The sequence below is a fragment of the Pleurodeles waltl genome, chromosome 8, assembly GCF_031143425.1.
Source record: "Pleurodeles waltl isolate 20211129_DDA chromosome 8, aPleWal1.hap1.20221129, whole genome shotgun sequence".
NCBI lineage: Eukaryota > Metazoa > Chordata > Amphibia > Caudata > Salamandridae > Pleurodeles > Pleurodeles waltl.
In genome coordinates this window covers 1,333,342,968-1,333,364,063 of record NC_090447.1, presented here as the reverse complement: position 1 = coordinate 1,333,364,063, position 21,096 = coordinate 1,333,342,968, and positions in this window count along the sequence as shown.

Here is a 21,096-nt window from a genome sequence, read left to right as displayed (position 1 = left end):
GCCCACTAGTAGCCTTTGATGTACAGGCCCTGGACACCTCTAGTGCACTTTACTAGGGACTTACTAGTAAATCAAATATGCCAATCATGTAAAAGCCAATTACACATACAATTTACACAGAGAACATATGCACATTAGCACTGGCCAGCAGTGGTAAAGCGTAACCAAATAAAGAGGTTTACCCAATGATCACCCTACCTGACCTGGGTAAGGACATATGTATACAAAAAACAATTGGTCAAAGGCTGGGAAAAATCACTCAATTATCTAACAAGAAGAGTGCCAAATACTCTTTTGGAAGCATAATTTCTTAATCAAAACAATTTATTATTCATTAATATAGTTGTAAAATGAAGGGAATCTGATACAAAACTGGCTTACACACTTAGGTGAACTGGATCTCGGGCATCCTGGGACCCACCCCACCCCCATTCCCTCTTCTCTGAGACTGAACATGGGGTCCCTCACCCATCCCACTACACTGGGACCTACCTTGGATACTGCAAGCCTTCCCCACCTCACCAGGTTGGGAAATACCTAATCCACTCCCTTCAGGAACACCCCCAAAGGCCTCTTCAGACCATCTGGTACTCACCCAGAGGGCTGCCCCCAGTGCAGGTTCCCTTGGGTCACACTCCTCCTGGTGTTGGCATAGCTCTGGAAAACAAGAATGAACATATGCTCTCCAGCAATCACATCACACAGCCCCTCACATGTGTTAACCAACCTACCCTCCACCTCACCATTCAGTGCCTTGAAAAAGTACCACACATTACCCTCCTGAGACTGGTGAGACAGTATCTGACTGTCCCTGACACCCAACTCACACTCTTCTATGGTGTATCCATATCTCACAACCAGGACCTCTACTTGGGAGGAACCCCTCTCCCTGTCACACTCACCTAGAGCCAGTAGAGTGTCCCTCCACCACAAGGAATATGACTCCCCATGCCAGTTCCCCAATCCACCTCAGGGACTCTGTGCACCAGTGGAGCTACCTCATACCCCTGAACCTCCTGGTGTATGTCATCCCCCTCCCTCAAGTTAGGCACAAAGGCCCTCATTATGGCCCTGGCGGTCGGTGATAAAGTGGCGGTAATACCGCCAACAGGCTGGCGGTAATTACTGCCAAATTATGACCATGGCGGTGATAACTCCGATAGACAGCCAATGTATCACACCGACCGCCAGGGCGTAAACATCAGTTACCATGGCAGTAGCCGCCGTATTTTGACACACGAATCCGCCACTTTTTCCGGGGCAGTTCCAAGGCCATCAAAAGCCTGGCGGAAACACATCACAGAAGAGAAAGGACTCACCATTGGAGACACAGGGAAGAACCACGCCGCCATGGAACCTGAACTGCAAGTCTTTTCGATGATCTTCTACGTCATGCTCCACCTGGAAGACCAACCCCGGCGAAGATGACGATGGTGAATACAGACACCTATCACACAAGGGAGGGTGGGAGGAAAATGAGAGAGACACACACGCACCACACACACCCAACATGCACACGCCATACACACAACCATATGCATTACAAAAACAATTGGACCAAAAAAAATCTGCAGAATAATGCAAAGGCAACAGGAATTTTCGAAAATGATTGTGATCAGTCCAACAATAAAATGAAAAATCAGATTTGGCCATGAAACAGATCTGTATACTTGTATAAAAAAGGGACACTGCCCAGTTCATATTTCAAAGGGCCCACATGCCAACAGGGTACAGTTGAAGGCCCCACTTGAATCCTGCACCAATCCGCATATAACACTGCAGGGGCATCAGTTGTCAAATAGGCAGGCACCTCAGGGGGAGGGTGGGGCACCTCAGCCGGATGCGGGAACAAGCCCACTGATTCTGGAGGGGGCAACATGCCCTGTGCTTTGTCCTGGGGAGTGCAAGGCCACAGTCTCTCAAGTGGGTGTCTTGCCCACTGGTCCAGGAGGGGGAAAAATGCCCACTGCTCTTTGTCCTGTGAAGTGCAAGGCCACAGTCTGTCAAGTGGGTGTCTTGCCCACTGGTTCTGGAGGGGGCAACATTCCCTGTGCTTTGTCCTGGGGAATGCAAGGCCACAGTGTCTCAAGTGGGTGTCTTGCCCACTGGTTCTGGGGGGGCAACCTGCCCTATGCTTTGTCCTGGGGAGTGCAAGGCCACAGTCTCTCAAGTTGGTGTCTTGCCCACTGGTTCTGGTGGGGGCAGGCCGAACAGCAGCCCCTGGAGGCTAGACTATATGGCGTCCTCTGGCAGTGATGGCTGAACTGTGATGGCGGTTGTGGGAGGCTCCTGCTCAGCCTCAGCCCCTGCACCCTCTGATGGCTGCACTCTGGTGGTGGTTGTGGGTGGCTCCTGCTCAGCCCCTGCACCCTCTGATGGCTGCACTGTGGTGGTCGTTGTGGGTGGCTCCTGCTCAGCCCTTGCACCCTCTGATGGCTGCACTGTAGTGGTAGTTGTGGGAGGTTCCTGCTCAGCCCGTGCACACTACTATGGCTGCACTGTGGTGGTGGTTGGGGGAGGCTCCTGCTCAGCCCCTGCATTCTCTGATGGCTGCACAACCACGGCTGATGGTGGGGGCCCTATGACAGCTGCTGGTGGTGGCGGTGTTTGGCTGACAGCTTCCGCTGGCGTAGATTGCCTCCTCTCCTCCTGCTCATAGGTTGGGGATCCCTTACCCTTCCTGGGACTGGTGGATAGGCTCTTCCCCCCTCTGCCTGCTGGTGCAGGCTCCTTCCCCTTCTTTCCAGCTGGTGCATGCTCCTTCTCCTTCTTTGCAGCTGGTGCAGGCGCCTTCCCATTCTTAGCAGCTGGTGCTGGCTCCTTCCCTTTCAGTATTGTTGGCCTGTAATCCTTACCACCATGAGTAGGTGGTGCTACCACTGGGCCTGTGGACTGTTTGGCTGAGGTGCTTGGCTGGGTCCTTGCTACCCTGCCCATACGTACAGGATGGGGGTCGTAGGGGTAGGGAAGAGGTCAATCTGGGAAAGTAAAAGCTTTTTAGGGACATTGGGGCTGGAAGAGGGAGGAGTAATGGGAGTAGAGGATGAGGGAGTGGTTGTTAGAGGTGTTTGTCTGCTGGATTTGGGTCAGGTGCATGGACTGTATGCTGTTGTGAGGTGGATGGCTGTTGGGTGTCTGAGTGCTTGCGTTTGTGTACCTTAGGAGGGTGGGACAGACACAGTGGGAGAGGACACAGGGGATGGGTGCATGGATGTTGTGGAGGTGTCTGCCAGTGAGGTGTGTGTTCTGCTTGGTGTGGTGATGATGCTGGTAGAGGATATTGATGTAGTGCATGCAGGTGTGAGTCTAGACGTAACTGGGTGGGAGGTGGAGGAGGAGGGAGAGACAGTGGAGATAATGGATGTTGTTGTGTCTGCAACTGAATGGTGTTTGTGTGAGTGCCTGTGGGATGTTGTCTTTGCCTGTGACACTCTTGGGTGTTGTCTTGTGTGCATACTCGTCTGCCTGTGTGCTTGGGATGGGTTGGGGTTGAGGAGAATGGGACTGGGAAGTGGAAGTTGGAGGGCGGACGGTTGAAACAGGGACAATGGCTGCCATCAGAAAGGAGGCCAGAGCCTGAATCAATCTCTGTTGGGCCGCCAATCCACCGTGAGTGCCCTCCAGGAATGCAATTGATTGCTGCATCTGGGCTGCCAGCTCCTGGATGGTATTCACAATGGTTGTTTGCCATACAGAGATTGATCTCAGGAGGTCAGTAGCCTCCTCACTCAGAGCAGCAGGGCTCACTGGGGGAGGGCCTGAGGTGCCTGGGGCGAAGGAGATGCCCACCCTCCTGGGTGAGCGGGCACGGGCAGCTCACTGAGGGGCTACTGGGAGGGCGGTGCTGGTACGGGGGGTGGCGGCTATCCCTGTAGGTGGGGTGGTCACAGAGGTGTCTGCCACCACCAGGAAGCTCCCATCGGAGTAGGTATGGGAGTCTGTATTGTCCCCTCCAGTTCCACTGTTGTGCTCCCCTCACCCTCCGTCCCACTGGTGCCCTCAGCGTCAGTGGACTCTGCCTCTAGGCCTCTGTGGGATGAAGCTCCCTCTGTCACCGGTGCCTCTGCTCCTCCGCCAGATGATGCTAATGCACATAAGGACAGGATGACAAAACAAGAAAGGGGGGCAGAGAGACAAAGGATACACTGGATCAATGACTGCACCAACACCACCTTTGGCGTACACAGTGCCCTCACACACAGGAAACAGGCCTACACACTATGCAGGGCACTACCAGTGAAATGGCTAGTCACCAAGGAATGAGGAGGGGCACACACCACCAACTGCAGCACACCTAGGACCCACACAGCCCTGCCCAGGAGTGAATACTAACCAACTAGGTAAGCAGTATTTCTTTTTCACACCCTTAGCCACCAGAGGACCTACGCTGCTATGTCTGGCCTGACCTAAGGGTCACCCAAGGACACACAACCACCACCCCGATACCACCCCACCAGCCGTATGTTGTAATGGTAGCCACTCTATTCACTCCCTTGTGGCTGCTCTGATGCCCTCAAGCACCCATCCAGCTCAGGGTAGTCCACCTGGGCATCCCTTCTTTGTTGGGAGGCCATCCCCAGCTGGGCCTCCACGGTCTTTCGTGCCCAGCGTCTCAGGTCCTCCCACCGTTTGCGACAGTGGTTGCTCCGCCTGCCATAGACCGCCCAGGGTCCGCACATCCTTGGCGATGGCACACCATATTCCCTTCTTTTGATGGGCGCTGACCTGCAGAGGCTATACAGACAGGAGAACACCATTAGACAAACGGTCCAGCCTGTCACACAAATGGCCCACCATACCCATTTGCATCACCATTGGCACACACATAGCCCAAACCACAACATGTACATTGCCAAGAGGACATCTACCCACCCCCTTACATGAGACCTTCACACACAACTCCATGCATTCATGCCACATGCATTGTGCACAAGGTGTACTCACCTGTTGGCCTGGAGGCCCATACAGCAGTCCGTACTGGGGTAGGACCCCATCAACCAGTTGCTCCAACTCCTCCGAAGTGAAGGCTGGGGACCTTTCACTGGTCACACGGGCCATGGTAGGCTCCAGACACATGTCACAGCAGCACATGCAGTGTAGGTCCTCTTGTATGGAAGGTCAGGAAACAAGTGAGGAATCAGATAGAAAATGGCGGTCACGTCCGCGCGGTACATACCGTCACCCACGGCGTAGATCACCATTGGCCACTATACCCCACAGGGCCCAATATTAACCAATGAGGAATTGCACGGCGGTTCACGACCGCCTACTGCCACGGCGCACCTCACTTCCACCTGTCCCTACACACAGGACAGGCGGTCGCCATTTCGGGGGGGTGAACAGGTCTATCGATTATTGCTCCGTCACAGGATAAGTAGGCACATACTTCACTAATTACACTGTCCCATAATATGTTTGCACAATGCGGACTGCTGTTGTGGCTCCATTGTTCAGTTTGTGACAGCCTACTCACTCTTGTGTCCCTTAGATACCTACCACTGCGGATGAATAGGAGATAGAGAGATACACCTGGTGACTTGGCTACACTGGAGGACAGGCACATAATACTTACCTATAGACCGGACAGGGCCACAATCACAGAGCTGTGTGCTCAATTGGAGCCTGACCTGATATCTGCTATCCGTCACCCCACTGGGCTTGGCAGCAGGAATGTCACAGCCAATGTTCTCAAACGAGTTCCCCCTCGTTGAGGATTTGGCCACTGTGAATGCCGGATTCTTCGCAATGGGAAATATCCCCAATATAATAGGTGCGATTGACGGATCACATATTGTATTTGTGCCCCTCCGCAAAAAAGAAATAACAGGTGTTCAGAAATCGTAAGAGTTTTCACTCCATGAATGTGAAGATGGTGTGCTCGGCAGACCAGTTCATCTCCCACATCAACGCTAAGTATCCTGGGTCGGTGCATGATGCCTTTGTCCTGAGGAATAGCAGCATCCCAAATGTGATGGCCCAACTACAGAGGTACAGGGTGTGGCTAATAGGTGAACCCTGGTTCCCACCCAGTATATGTTGGTGTATGCCTATGGTGTTAGCCATAAAGGATAGTGTGTGGCTAAATGTTGTCCCTCAATATTTGCAGGTGACTCTGGTTACCCAAACCTATGATGGCTGCTGACCCCTGTGAGGAATGCCAGGACAAGCGCAGAAGAATGTTATAATGAGGCACATGGGGGAACCAGAAGGATCATTGAAAGGACCTTTGGCCTCCTGAAGGCCAGGTTCCTGTGCCTCCATCTTACAGGTGGATCCCTGTGCTACTCCCCCAAAAAGGTCTGCCAGATAGTAGTGGCATGCTGCATGTTGCACAACCTGACCCTCAGACGGCATGTACCTTTTCTGCAGGAGGAGGAGACTGGAGATGCCCCTGTGGCAGCAGTGGACCCTGAGGATAGTGAAGATGAGGAGGCAGAGGATGAGGATGAAGATATGGACAACAGAACATCTGTGATACGTCAGTACTTCCAATGACACACATGTGAGACAGTGCAACTTTACATTTCTATGACTATTGTTGTATTCTGTGTAGCATTGCCATGCTGGCATTAACCACTTCTTTGCCCTACTTACTGTTACCTCTGGATATTCATTTTGCAGATGTTGGTGATATGACACATTCTCTTGGTATGATCACAACAGCCAGCTACAGGTCATGAATTTTACGCTCATTCTATGTACAGTTAAGTTTCAATCAATACAAATTTGCAATACATGAAATACTAGTAGTTGACTTATGTCCAAGGGTGTTTATTGTAGTGCTAAAATATAGAGGGGAAAGTGCAATGGAATGGGGTGATGATGGAGGAAAGTCCAGGGTATTGTTCCAGTCTGTTTGTAGCATAGGTGCATTGTCCATGGGGACATAGGAAGGGGAGCAATGGCAGTTCAAGGTGGACAAGGTGACTGAGAGGGACACAAGGGGGACAATCAGGAGAGTCTCATTTCCTGGCGGTGGTCTCTGCAAGTGTCTCTGGCTTCTGTCTTGTTCACAGGGAACGTTTGCTGGGTGGTTCACCTTCTGCAGGGGGAGGGGTGCTGGTAGCCTGATGGTCCTGTGGCAGGGCCTCCTGGCCACTAGCAGCAGTGGGAATGGAGGGCTGTTCAGATTACTGGCTAGTGGTAGGTGCCCGCTGGTGTGGCACTGCCTCCCTCATGATGTTGGCCATGTCTGCCAAGACCTCTGCTATTGAGACCAGGGTGGTCTTGATGGCCTTCAATTCCTCCCTGATCCCTTGATACTGTCCCTCCTGCAGCTGCCTGTTCTCCTGCACGTTGTCTAGAATCTGGCCCATCGTGTCCTGTGAATGTTGGGAGGCTCTCAGGATCTCTAGTGTCCCTGTCGGCCTGTGCCTCTGTCCCCTGAATGGTGTGCCCACTGCCACTGACCCCAGGTCCCTAATTGTCTTGTGTACGAGGTGTGGCCTGGGGTCCCTGTACAGGTGGGCACACCGCTGATTGATGTGTCCTGGGGACAGAGGTGTGGGTATGCTGGGTAGGTGATGTGATGTTGGTTCCTGATGGGGGAGGCTCTGTGGTGATCTATGACTAGGCTTGGGTGACCGGCTGCCCACTGGTCCCTGATGGGCCTGGTAGATCATCCACATCCTGAAGTCCAGAGTTACTGTCATCACTGTGGGCCTCTACTGTTTGGCAACTGGATAGTGGTGGAACCTCCTCCCCAGTGACATTGGCTGGTGTTCCTGTGGGGATGTAAATGATGTATGATGCTTCAGGTGTCTGACATTTGTCCTTATGTAGCTCCCCCTTTATGGTTGTTGTTCCCCTGCCAGCTTTTGCTTGCATATGTTGGTGTATAGTGGTTATGATAGTTTCCCTATGCTGTGCATGCTTTGGTGATAAGTGTCCATGCAGGGCTTGGAGGAGTGTCCATGCATTGGTACAGCATGCAGGGCTTGGCATTGAGATTAGTGTAATGTGATGGTGGAGTGTGTGGGATGGAGTGTAGTGATGGGAGTGAGGGTCTGGGTGTGTGATGGCATGCAGGTATGGGGTGGTGATAATTGTTAAAAGTTGACTTACCAGTGTCCAGTCCTCCTCCAACTCCGGCAAGTCCCTCAGAATGCATTATTGCCAAGACTTGCTCTTCCCATGTTGTGAGTTGTTGGGGAGGAGATGGGGGTCCACCACCAGTCCTCTGTATAGCGAGCTGGTGTCTTGCTGCTATGGACTGTACTTTCCCCCGTAGGTCATTCCACCTCTTCCTGATGTCGTCCCTTGTTCTTGGGTGCTGTCCCATGGCATTGACCCTGTCCACGATTCTCCGCCATAGCTCTATCTTCCTTGCTATTGATATCGGCTGCACGTGTGCTCCAAATAGCTGTGGCTCTACCCTGACAATTTCCTCCACCATGGCCCTCAACTCTTCCTCAGTGAAACGGGGGTGCCTTTGTGGTGCCATTGGTGTTATGTGATGTGTGTTGGTGAAGGTGTGTTGGATAATTTGTGGGGGTGTGTGTGATGTGGAGTGCGTGAGGGGTGTATGGATGTGAGTGGTGTGTGTGTCTATTTGTCGCAGTGGTCTTTGTGTCAGTCTTGTGGCAATGAATTGTATTTGTAAAGGGTTGTGGGTAATGTGGGTGTGTGTTTTATAGTGGTGTGGGTCTTCTGTGCGTATGGGTGTCAGGTGCGTGTTGTTTGAATTGGCCAATGTGGTATTGTTTTGTCTGTGGGTGTCCATTGTGAGTGCAGCAGTATGTACCGCCAATGGTTTACCGCCATTGAATGTCCACTCTGGTGATTTATGGATCATAATGTGATGTGTGTTGTTCTGTTGGCGTAACGGTGTGGGTTTTGGGATCGCCACTTTTGCACTGACCTTTAGTCTGGCGGATTTGTGTATGTGGCTGTATTCTGTCGGATTGGTGTATGTGTGTCATAATATAGTGAACAGATATCCGCCAGGGTGGAGGTAAGTTGGCACGGCAGTAAGCAGCATTTACCGCCAATGTCATAATGAGGGCCAAAGTCTCTCGGCATGTGCACTTCTTCAGTACTGGACATGAGACTTTTGCTGCCACCATCTGAACTGGACTCAGCCCTCATGGTTTCCAACTTCAGCTCATCACAGCTCAGTTCCTGAGCCACTAACATTTCTTTTTTCTTGGCTAAGGCTCTCTCAGCCTCAGCTCTCTCAAGCTCTTCATCCAGCTCTCTCATCCACTGCTCCTGAGTTAAGAGCGATCTCTTTCTCTCTGGTTCCCTCTCAGGGTCACTGCCCTTCTACTCAGAGTAGTCCTCCTCCTCAGAATCATCTGGTATGGTTGCTCCCCAGCTTTTCAACTCATACTGAAACTGGGCTGTCTCAAGAAACCACCTTTGGGACCTTCTTTTCACAGCCAGCCCCCTTTCCTTGCAGAAAATGTTTAGCTCCCTCATTGAATAGATCTCCAAGTGCCAGAAGTTGACTTCCAATATATCACAACTCCTCCAGGAGGACTCCAGAGAACATAAGAGGAAAATAACAGTGTCTGTTTGCGTAATGGTCTGCACTGAAAACAATAGTGTACACTAATCACTGTATTTCAAGTACAAATACAAGTTCTATCTCACCTCTGCCACTAATGTTAGAAATGGGGTCTCTGGTTGGCAGTCAGTTTGCACTCTGTCCAAGCAGAGACCCTCACTCTAGTCAGGACAATGGAGATACACACCTAGGGTAACCCTGCTCAGCCCCTTAGGCTTGGCACACAAAATCTGACTTATCTCAAAAGCAATGTGTAAAGTATTTGTACCAACACACATAGTAATACAGTGAAAACACTACAAAATGGACACCGCACCAGTTAAAAAAAATAGCCAATATTTATCTAAATCCAACAAGATCAAAACAACAAACATCCAACATACACAAGTAAAGTCATGAGTTTTCAAAATAAGAAAACAATGGAAACTTTGTTGTTATACAAAGTACCTGTTTTGCATCAAAAATAAAGCTGCAAAAGTGAGGGTGCATCAGAAAAAGCAGTGATGTGTCGATTCCTTGGTGAGGTCATGTGTTGTTTCTTCTGTGGTTGGGTAGGCGATGGGTCATTTTTCTCTCTCGCAACACAGTGATGCATCGATTTCCGGACGGGGCACCTTGGTTCAACGCAGGTTCATGTTGATTTCGACACCCAGCGATGATGTGTGCGAAATCCAGCTGCACGTTCTGGAAAACCGCAACACCTGGGGTTTGGATCAATTTTAGCAGCCGCAAGTGGGTGTTGCGTTGGTTTTCCAGGTCCAGGTCCAACAGCTACAGACAAAAGTGCTGTCATCCCCAAACCAGCAGTCTCATCAAGAAATGATAGTCCAACTACGACATGGCACCATCAACAATGGTGTTTTGGCACTAATTTATGGATATCCTGAGTATCTGTCTCAGACACAATATGTACCCTAAGTACCATTATACAGAGACGTCCGTGGTCTTGGGGATGATCCTCCTCAGCTTAACAGGGAGCACCTAACTAGGCTGTAGGTTGTTCAAGCTTGAAACCTTAAAAGGACTTTCTCCCCATTTGGTGTTCCATCTCTCTTCCCAGTATCCAATGTGGCTAACGCCAAAGATTTTCCAGAAAATGCAAGACATGCATTAACACTACATCTAATAGTGCATGACTTGAAAGATGATGGCGGGGATGTTACCTTCATAGTGGAAGCAAATTAAGGTTACCAAACAGAAACATTCTACTCCTGGGTCACCTTTCCTGAGGAAGATTCTACAATATACACATTTAACACATATGAAATAGCGAACGTACCATAATGGTACCAAGCTTACCGGTATCTTGAAATACCTATTACCTATCAAGAGCATAACAACTGGTGTAATGGTGCCCTATCACATGTAATACAACCCGTGAAATGAGGTCTCTTAAGCAATGATGGACCAACATGGCTGATGTTTGCCACGTATACACCACATGCAGGTGTAGAAAACATGCAGGCAGCTTAACTGCGCAATCTCTACAATGAGCTAGTAACATTATGTAGACTTTGAACAAGACACCAGTGCGCCCAGCACCATCAGCACCAGCTAGATACCAATTGGCCATTACTGGGATTAACCCAAAAACAGTACATTGTATCATGGGCAAGGTGCCCACGGAACAAGAGAAAATCCCATTCTGGATAGCACAAAAAACTAAACAGCGGGAAGCTTGCCATTAGGAATGGTTTTCTCAGTTGACGACTGCATGCACAGTATCCTAACACTTGCCAATTTACTGGAAGTGTTAAAACAAATTCAAAATGAGCACAGGGCTGCTCCAGCCCTAGACATGAAAGTCGAGACCTGAGTGCATTCTCATTTGGCTCACAAAAACGCTTCTGTTGATTGCCCCAGGGCAACAAGAACAGCCCAGGGGAGTATTCAACCCGTGTATCATCAATATTGCATGATATTTACTCTAAAGTATTGTCCTATGTGGCAGATATCTATCTCACAGATGACAACCTCAACATCATCTTGCCAGGGTTGATCAAATCATTCTAGGATTTGCAGCCCTTTGCTACAAATGTAATTTTAGGAAAACTAAAAAAGCCTTTCTTAGTGTATTGTTTCTGGGATATGAGCTATCAAAAGAAGGCAAGAGCCTGGCCCCGCACTTTTTTGAAAAATATACTCAACTCCAACAACCAAACACTATCAAGAAACTGCAGTCATTACTTGGTTTCTTTAACTTTGGCAGAACTTACATGTCTGATTATGCACAACGCATAAAGCCACTTTATGATTTAATTTGCCCAGATTTCTCAAGCAGACACTGGACAATTGAACACACGCGCATCCTTAGAGGATTGCAGCAAGACATGCTAGGTGCAAAACACACATGTGACAACAAAACAAGTTTGATCATCAGAATAATTGCTGGTACCATTGGGTTCACTTATGTCACCTTTAATGAGGGCGACATGGTACCCTAGCATATAAATCACATTTATATTCCAATGCAGAACAACGGTTTGCACCCACAGAAAAAATTCTAACTGCTGTACAGACGGCTGTCATTAAGAAGAGGCCACTAGCTTAAGGGAAACACATTATTGTTGTAAGCCCGGTGCCAGACTTAGAGGCCATCACCAAAGCGAGTGTTCCTAACGCAAGAGCATTACATCCTTGTTGCATTCAATGGGCAACCTCCCTGACTGCTACTAATGTTGATTACAAAACATCAAACACAAGAATTTCTCCAATATGAACAGTAGCACCCCGCACCTCTTAACATCTTACCATTTGACATGTACCACACTGTCATTTATACTAATGGTTCAGCACAACCAGCTGTAGGTACAAAAGATCAATACTCAGCCGCTTGCGCAGTTGTGAGCGAATTGATGAAGGATGATGTATTCCACCCTCACAATACCTACACGAGGACCCTAGGGGACTGCGCAGCACAGTTAGCTGAGATTAAAGCTCCTATTGTGGCACTGGAACATGCGGATCCAGAACACTTCATGTTGATTGTGTGTGATTCGTACTACTGTGTCCAGTCCTACAATGATGACCTCAATCATTGGCGGTTGAACGGGTTCATAAACTCAAAAGGGAACACCATAAAACACAGAACTCTGTGGGGGAGTGTGGCTGATCTTAAGGATAAGCTACCTGAAGCTCATGTAGTCCATATAGTGGGCCACCAACGTGTAGAAGTACATGTTATTGGTAACACTTTGGCTGATTAAGCGGCCAAATCCACAGTAGCTACGGTTGTGTTGCTGCAGTAACTCGCTCTCACACGAGATTGGATAGTGAAATTCTGGCTCTTACTCTTACCACTGCCGTGCACAGAATGCTGCTTTTGCTACAATTCCTGGGGTTGGATATCGAGTGATCCCTGACCAAGACCAGAGATTAGATCTCATCAAAGCAGTGCATGAGGGTATGACATCTGCTCATGCTGGTGTTGTGGCCACTATAACACTCTTGCAGAAACACTTCTGGTGGCCAGGTCTACACAAACAGATGAAGCAATATGTCCTATACTGTGACATTTGCCAGCAAATTAAGGGCTCAAACATCAAATGGCTCCCCCAGACATCCCTCTTAGTGTCCAATAGGCCACTGCAATGTGTGTACCTGGACCATTGTGGTCCCTTACAGCCTGATGGTGCATACAAATGCATCTTAGTCAGTGTAGATTCTTGTTTAAGATTCCTGTGGGTATGGCCACAGTGGTCGACTCACGCTTGAACTGTTATTAAGGGCTTGCTGATCTTTATCGGTATATATATGGTTGCAGCATTCCATTTGGACCAGGGCCCTGCCTTTGCCTCTAAGGCATTCAGGGACACCATGGGGACGATGGGTGTTGAACTCACCCTACCATTCCGAAGGTAATTCGGTCGTGGAGAGGAGAAATCAAGATATAAAGCAGTCCTTAACAGCTAGACTATTAGGTCCAGGCCACAGTTGACTTCATCACCTATCTGGGGTCCAGAGAGCTCTGAATAATGTGCCAAGACAGTCCTTGGGAGGACGCACTCCTTACGAGGTCCTCTTTGGGATACCAATGTATGTCCCAGATCTAGTTGGCCCTGGTATGGTGGCAGCATACACACCTTTTGACATAAAGGAACGTCTCACTGCCTTACAGGAGCTTCAGCAATTTTGTGATGATAATTCATCCATTAGTTATGCCACCCTTAGGAATAAGGGATTTGCCAACAACTTCTATAAGCTGGATTCTTAAAATTGGGGATATGGTTCATGAGAAAATTGTTGTGAAGAAGGACTTCAGCCCATCCTACAGAGCACTGGTACCAGTCCTGGGAATACAAGGCAACAGAACAAATATCCTACCACAGCTGCCAGGTTCCAAAGGGAACAGATTTGTCGACAACATCAAATTGCATCATGTGGCCGATCCTGCACAGTAGACCCAGAGGTCCCTTGGGTAGTTCCCGGTTCCCTCTCACTACCCAACAGGACATATCTCTTCAAAAAAGAAACAATAACTCTTCTGACTACACCAGCATGTACAACAATGCTACAACTGCCTCCTTGAGCATGGGGAGGGCAGAGAATGAGCGTCTTCTGATTCCTGTTACCACTTCACTGACAAGAACTGTCCAAGATGTGGCTGTTTTCTACTCCAGTGGAACACCAACTGATGAAATTGTCTACTATGAGCCTCCACGCAAAGTGGATCCACCCACCAGTAATGCACTGGCTCCTGTGTTTGCAGAGACTGCTTCTGGGTACTTCATCGACCAAGATAACTTTTCTTCAAATTCATCTGCACCTGCAACTGAATCTGTTTCAAAGACACATAAGCTGTACATATGGCTTAAAAATAACTATTTGATGTATCCATGGAATTGTCTGTGGATATTTCTGACATTGCTTGCCTTTCTGTTATGGATTGGTTTTTGACTGTTTTCTTTCTCTTGATAAATGGTCATTACCTTCCTGAACGCTCTTCTGTCGAGCCAGTGGATGAAGTTCTAACTCCATATCTTTCCTCACCTAAGGTCCAAAGAGACTACTCCCTTGTGAACATTTCAGCAATACCAATTCCAGATGGGATTGTTTGGCATAAAGTTCCCTTCGATATATATGGGCCTACTGAGGTTATACAAGTTCCATATGTTTAAAAAATTTCAGTGACTGATTACACCTGATGTTGTTTCTGATGACTGGAATGTTCAGACAGTTGATTCAATGAGTGCTGAGCTGCAGGGTCATACTGTATTTGAAAGTGAGGATGTGTACACTAAAACAAAGAATTAAGGGGAAATGTTCTGTTATAATAACTGGGGATATTACTATCTACACCAAGCAACTAGACAAAGATCAGTGTTTAATTACACACAGCACGAACACTGTTCAACTCCACCTGTTGGGAGACCCAAAACATATATAGGCACATTTCCATACTTTTCTGGGAATGACACTACAAAAGCAGAGTCATATTACTTTAAATTACCACCTTAAAAAATGTGAACAATTTTGCTGACTGACACCAAGTTAATCTATTCCGATTCCTTTGTTTCCCGACTTGCAGTTGAAGGAAACAAATACTAGAATAACACCATTAATTTAAAAAGTGTATGGGGAACACAAAATTGGCAAATTAATGGTAGGAAAGCTTTGTTTAGAGCATGCCTTATTCCAGTTCAAGTGATCTTCTTAAATGACACAGTTCAACAGACATCCTGTCTTGGGTTAGCCAAAATAAAAGAACTCAGTGCACCCAGTATCCCCACACCAGCCAAATTCACCAATTGGCAATCCTTCCTAAATGACACCAAGGAAGAATTAGATGCAAAGGTTCAGGATGGTACCTATAATTCGTCACTTTCCAGTCCCGGCGGGTAGTTATTGTGGCCAATAGACACAAATTGGTTCCAGCCATGTTTTCTTAATTCCTCAGGAGGTTTTAAGATTAGCAGGCTGGACCCTTGCTTTTTCTCGGGTCAACACTCTGGTATAGTTACCACATACAGGCCCTCATTCTGACCTTGGCGGGCGGCGGAGGCCGCCCGCCAAAGTCCCGCCGTCAGGTTACCGTTCCGCGGTCGAAAGACCGCGGCGGTAATTCTGACTTTCCCGCTGGGCTGGCGGGCGGTCTCCTTCAGACCGCCAGCCAGCCCAGCGGGAAAGAGGCTTCCACGATGAAGCCGGCTCGGAATCGAGCCGGCGGAGTGGAAGCTGTGCGACGGGTGCTGTTGCACCCGTCACTTATTTCACTGTCTGCGCAGCAGACAGTGAAATACATGTAGGGGCCCTCTTACGGGGGCCCCTGCAATGCCCATGCCAGTGGCATGGGCACTGCAGGGGCCCCCAGGGGCCCCGCGACCCCCCCTACCGCCATCCGGATCTCGGCGGTCCGACCGCCGGGATCTGGATGGCGGTAGGGGGGGTCAGAATCCCCGCGGCGGTGCAGCAAGCTGCGCCGCCGCGGAGGATTCAATGGGGCCGCGGTACACTGGCGGGACCCCGCCAGTGGTGCCGGTCCGACCGCGGCTTTACCGCCGCGGTCGGAATCCCCATTGGAGCACCGCCGGCTTGTCGGCGGTGCTCCCGCGGTCCTCCGCCCTGGCGGTCAAAGACCGCCAGGGTCAGAATGAGGGCCACAGTGTGGCTAAACTGTGCCAACAATGGTTACAGGCTAACACCTTAGCAGCAGTTAAAGAGCATTTTAATATAGCTTTTCAGAGCAAATGGACTTGAAGGATTTCTCACTAGGTCCCAGAAAGGCCCACTCTAAGACATTCTTGTATGCCAGATACAATGAGATATGGAAGCTTTCGTAAACGGAAGTGGCTGCAGTTAGGTTGAACGTTACAGATTCTGAAAAATGTCCACGTTCCATGGAAATGCATTAACAGTAGTGACTTGTTTTCTGCTTATAATTTATCCAGGGAACAACAGATAATGGCTAAAAATGAAGCCGATTTCACCATGCTTAACATAGAAAAGTTAGAAAAGCTGCCTTTCATGGTTGCAGAAAGTCCATCAACAGTATGCCTCATACATGGCAATTTAAATCTGCCCATTTCTAACTTTGGTTTCACAAAATGTTTGAAAGATCTTGATGTGGGCAGATACGAGCGGCTAGGAGATAGCTATATTAAAGAAGAGTGGGAGTTTCCTTTCGAGTTTAAATGTCTAAACGGTGAAACAGAGGTCTTTCTCAGAAGAAGTGAATGCGAGACTACTGTTAGTCATTCAATGATTTGCAAACAGGTGTCCCTTCATGGCTTTTCCAATGCGTAGGTCGTGAACTTAACCTGTTTTCTGAAGGGTACTCCAGTCCCTTTGATTGTCCAGCATTTCATATACTTTCAAATGGCAGTTATGTGGTCCTGAATGAACAGAGCTGTTGCAGTATGAGACCAGGAATTACCAATGCAGTCTGTAAAATTGTAACTTCTTGTGGACATGTTTTATTCCCCTCCCCACACGCAAGAGATAAGAGTAGCAGAAATGTGGCCTCACATTGATACTACTAATGTAAATTATGAGAAGCTGAACAGACTAAAGGTGCTACTGTTCCAAAAACAAGTATCATTGACATTGGCCAGAGAGGCGTATGCTCTCCAGATAGCAAGATCATCAGCCAAGATACAATCCCTATTAAATACCAACTTCCCCAAATTTGTTTAGTGATTTGATTACCATCTGGCCTGCTGTGCTTGTCATGGTCGTCATTTCATCTCTTTGTCTGTTTTTAGCTGTTTTTAACTACTTTTATAAGATTTTAGCTTGTTTTTTAGATCAGATTATTTTAGTTTGGACTCATACACCTTCTATGGCATCATCATTATGGCATCATTCTTGTACCAGCAATGGGGAGGGTGTAGTGGATCCTATTTAGTTTTAATTGGAATCAGGAGTTTAGCTTAGCCTTCTGGCTAGCAGGCTTATGCCCCCATCACCTAGTGACTTTTAACCTACTTAGCGTGCTCTGTCTTAGCCTATTTATTTATTTATTTCAAAATGGCTGCTATGTTTATACTTAGTGAAATATTTCACGTTATCGGTGCCACTCTGTGAAGGCGTCCCTATCAACATCAAAGTTGAGAGTGATATGTAGGTATTCACATCATGTCCCTTTCCCACTTCCGTGTGACAGGAACATAATGTACTTTTGGAGGGCATTGTTTATATAATTGCCACCCCAACCGTGCCCCCTTATCTATTGTTTGGGAACATACCTGTGTCAGGGATCCTACAAGATGTGTTTAAATATATCTCACGCAGACAAGGTTATCAGGTGGATTCCTACCAGATGCTATCAACGTAATATATGCTGTACGTCTCTTTGATGCAGACCCAGCCTTCATCTCACCCCAGAGTCTGATCTAGAGACCTCATTCCAAGGTAACAAGGGTTGGGGTCGCTTCTCATGGACCTGGTACTGGCAGATCAGGTTAAGCACACTTAGCTCTTATTAGGTTAGAGATTAGGCTCACCATCCTAGGGTTTTAGGGATATTCTACATTTCATGATTATTACATGATGGTGGGGGTCTTTGTATTCATGACATTCATCTTTACAATTCTGTTTCTTGCATTGTTCATTATCCTAATCATTGCAGCTCATGCATTTTACAGTAGATTGCGGTCTTTTTAATAAACCTATTGAAAACTTTCCTGCATCTCCTTTATTGGCTGTGTGTGACTAAGACTTATTACTAACGTGAGAAAAGGGTAACTTCCGTTCCACCACGACTCCCCTGAGACATCTCACTCTATAGTCCATTCACAAAGTCAGAAATCACATTTTATTGCTTGAATTTTTTGGTGAGGTACTGCTTGTGAGCCGGGAGGGTTGGTCTGACAGTTGTGACTTTTTGTAGGATCGGCCTACGCACCTACAAACAAAAGTGCTGTTATCCCTAAACCAGCAGTCTCGTCTAGAAGCCAGAGTCCAACTACGACGCTGTCATTATCAACACCCCTGTACCAGACGGGATACTTTGCAATATGGATGTGTACATTTTTTAGCTCCGAGTCCCAGTTATCAGGACGGCCTAACCCATTTACTAAATGTTAATTTGTGCTGCTTTGCATCTGCCCTAACTGAAGTGGCATTTTGGAAAAGCTGGGCTACGTGAAGGTGGCAGCCTTTTTGTAGCGTATGTGTGGGGTTTTAGCCTTCTTTAGGGATGTTTTAGGTTTATGGTTATTACAGTACATCTGGGACAGAAGTTTATTCTATCATGTCTGCTTGTTAGCCTGGGTGACAGTTCCTTGTGCCGGATCTGTCTGTGCTCCGAACCTTGCTGCACGTGGTGCCTTTATTTCAAGCTCAGCGCTAGTGTGCAGGACTGGTGTTTATCCACACTTGTGATTGTCATGCGCTACACAAGCTACCTACAGCAGTATCAGTTTCACCACACTTTCCATGAACTAAAGTTTATATATTGGGACAGAAAGGTGCAGAAGGGAAAGGAAAGTGCCAGACGTTTACTGATCTTAGTCCATTACCTTCTGGTTCTGCTTACTAATTAATTTATTAGTTGGCTGCTAAGATTACACTTGCGTGCAGAGTGGGCTCTGGGTCATACATACCTGTCCTGCTCTGGTCATACATACATGTTCCAGGTACATTTTGGCCACAATATTTTTATTTTACAATATTCCGCAAAACACAAAGTACGGTGTATAACAAAAGAGATTTTATATTCCTAGCCAATCAAAACCCTAGGGGCAAAAGCAGAAACCTGTTATTTCTGTATAAGAAGGCCTCACTCACATTATGGTTTAAGATCTCTTTTATTGATTTTAAAGAACATTAACTCATTTCCCACCTACAACCAGTGCCCGGTGGGGGGAAACAGAAAAAAGGGGAAGAAGAGTAGGGGGAGGGGTGTAGAGGGGGGACACCTTATTTCAGTGGTTTGGTGTTGTCAGTTGTCAAGTCTATTGATTTATTCATGATAATGTACTGTCCTTGTCAGCCACAGGATGCGGAGGTATGAGGGGCAAATCAGTTCCCTAAACTCTGCTGACATATATCTAAGAGCTGGGCCCCATGTTTTATCGAAGAGGGGTAGTGTACCGGTCGCTGCTGCAGTCAGTTTTTCCATGCCCATAAGTGTCCACAATTTGCGTAGCCAGTCAATGTGAGTAAGGGTGGACTCCAAGCCTCAGTGCGCCAGCAGTATTTGCTTAGCAGCTCCCACAGCCAGAGTAATAGCCCCGCCCGTAGCGGAGCAGGTATGTTTGGGGGTTGGGGAGGCCCAGCAGAATATAACTAGGAAACTGTGGTATTTTGGTGTCGTAAATATCATCTATTGCCTGGAGAATCGGGCCCCAAAAGGGGATGACTTTCGGACAGTGCCACAACAAGTGAGTGAGTGTGCCCTCCAGTCCACAGCCACACCAATACCTACCATCCCTACGTACTCCCCATGTAGCCATCCGAGCAGGTGTATAGTACATGTAGTGGGCTATTTTCTGGAACATTTCTTTGGTGGTTGTGGCACGGGCTGTCACTCATGCCCTGTGTAGGATATCCCCCCACTCTCGATCTGTAAAGGTGCGCTCACACTTGAACTCCCATCTGTGTTTGGCTGGTGTGGCTAGAAGCTTGGACGGTGTAACCAAAAAGGCATAAATATCGGACAGGAACTGCTTGTCCATTTCCCTAGTTAGGAGCCACTGTTCGAAGCAAGTTAGGGGTCTGTTCGAATGCGGACGTATTGCCGGGGAGGTTACCCAGTAGTGGACAGCCAGGTATTGCCAGTACGCGTTGTCGGGGAGACCATACACTGCATGTAATCTGCTAAAGGCCATTATACTTTTCTCATCAAAGAGGTCCCCGATTCTCTTGCGTCCTGCCACATTAGATAAGCTGGCTCCCCGATTTTGGGGGGAAATTGGGGTTGCAGATAAGCGTGTCTGGGCAGAGATCGGCGTGGACAGCCCCTTTGCTGTCTGTACCCTGTCCCATGCTCCCATCGTAACCCGCAGGACTGGGGAAACATACACTCTGGGCAGTCAGTGCCTTCTAGGTAACCATGGCACCTTCCAAATGTGCATTCCCGCTACCACCTGTTCGATAAAATGCCAGTATATTTCCATCTGCGGGTGGGCCCATTCAACCATATAGCGCAGCTGAGCTGCATAATAATAGCTAAGCAGATGTGGGATACCCAGGTCTCCCTCCGCCTGAGGTAGGTATGTCTGGCCCTTCGACATTCTAGCCCTCTTACCATTCCAAATATGCTCCCATATAAGCGTCTGCAATTTGTTTAGCAGGTGGGGGGGTGGCGGCTGCAGCGGCAGTGTCTGCATGAGGTAAGGTATTTTAGGCAGAAGAGTCATCTTAATCGCAGCTACATGACCCAGCCACGAGATGCCGTAAGCCCTCCATTTCGTCAGTTCAGTGCGAGCAGAGTCCAATATCCTAGTGTAGTTACTTGCTGCTGTAACTTCGGGAGTGGGATGTATTTTCAGGCCCAGATACATGATTTCTTGTGCGGCACAAGAGAAGGGGAGCCTCGCCTCTAGGGAGCACCTCTCCGCCTCTGGGATAGTTATGTTCAGTATTGATAATTTGGTGAGATTAGTTTTAAAGCCTGATACTCCACCAAATGTTGTCAGTTCTTTCAT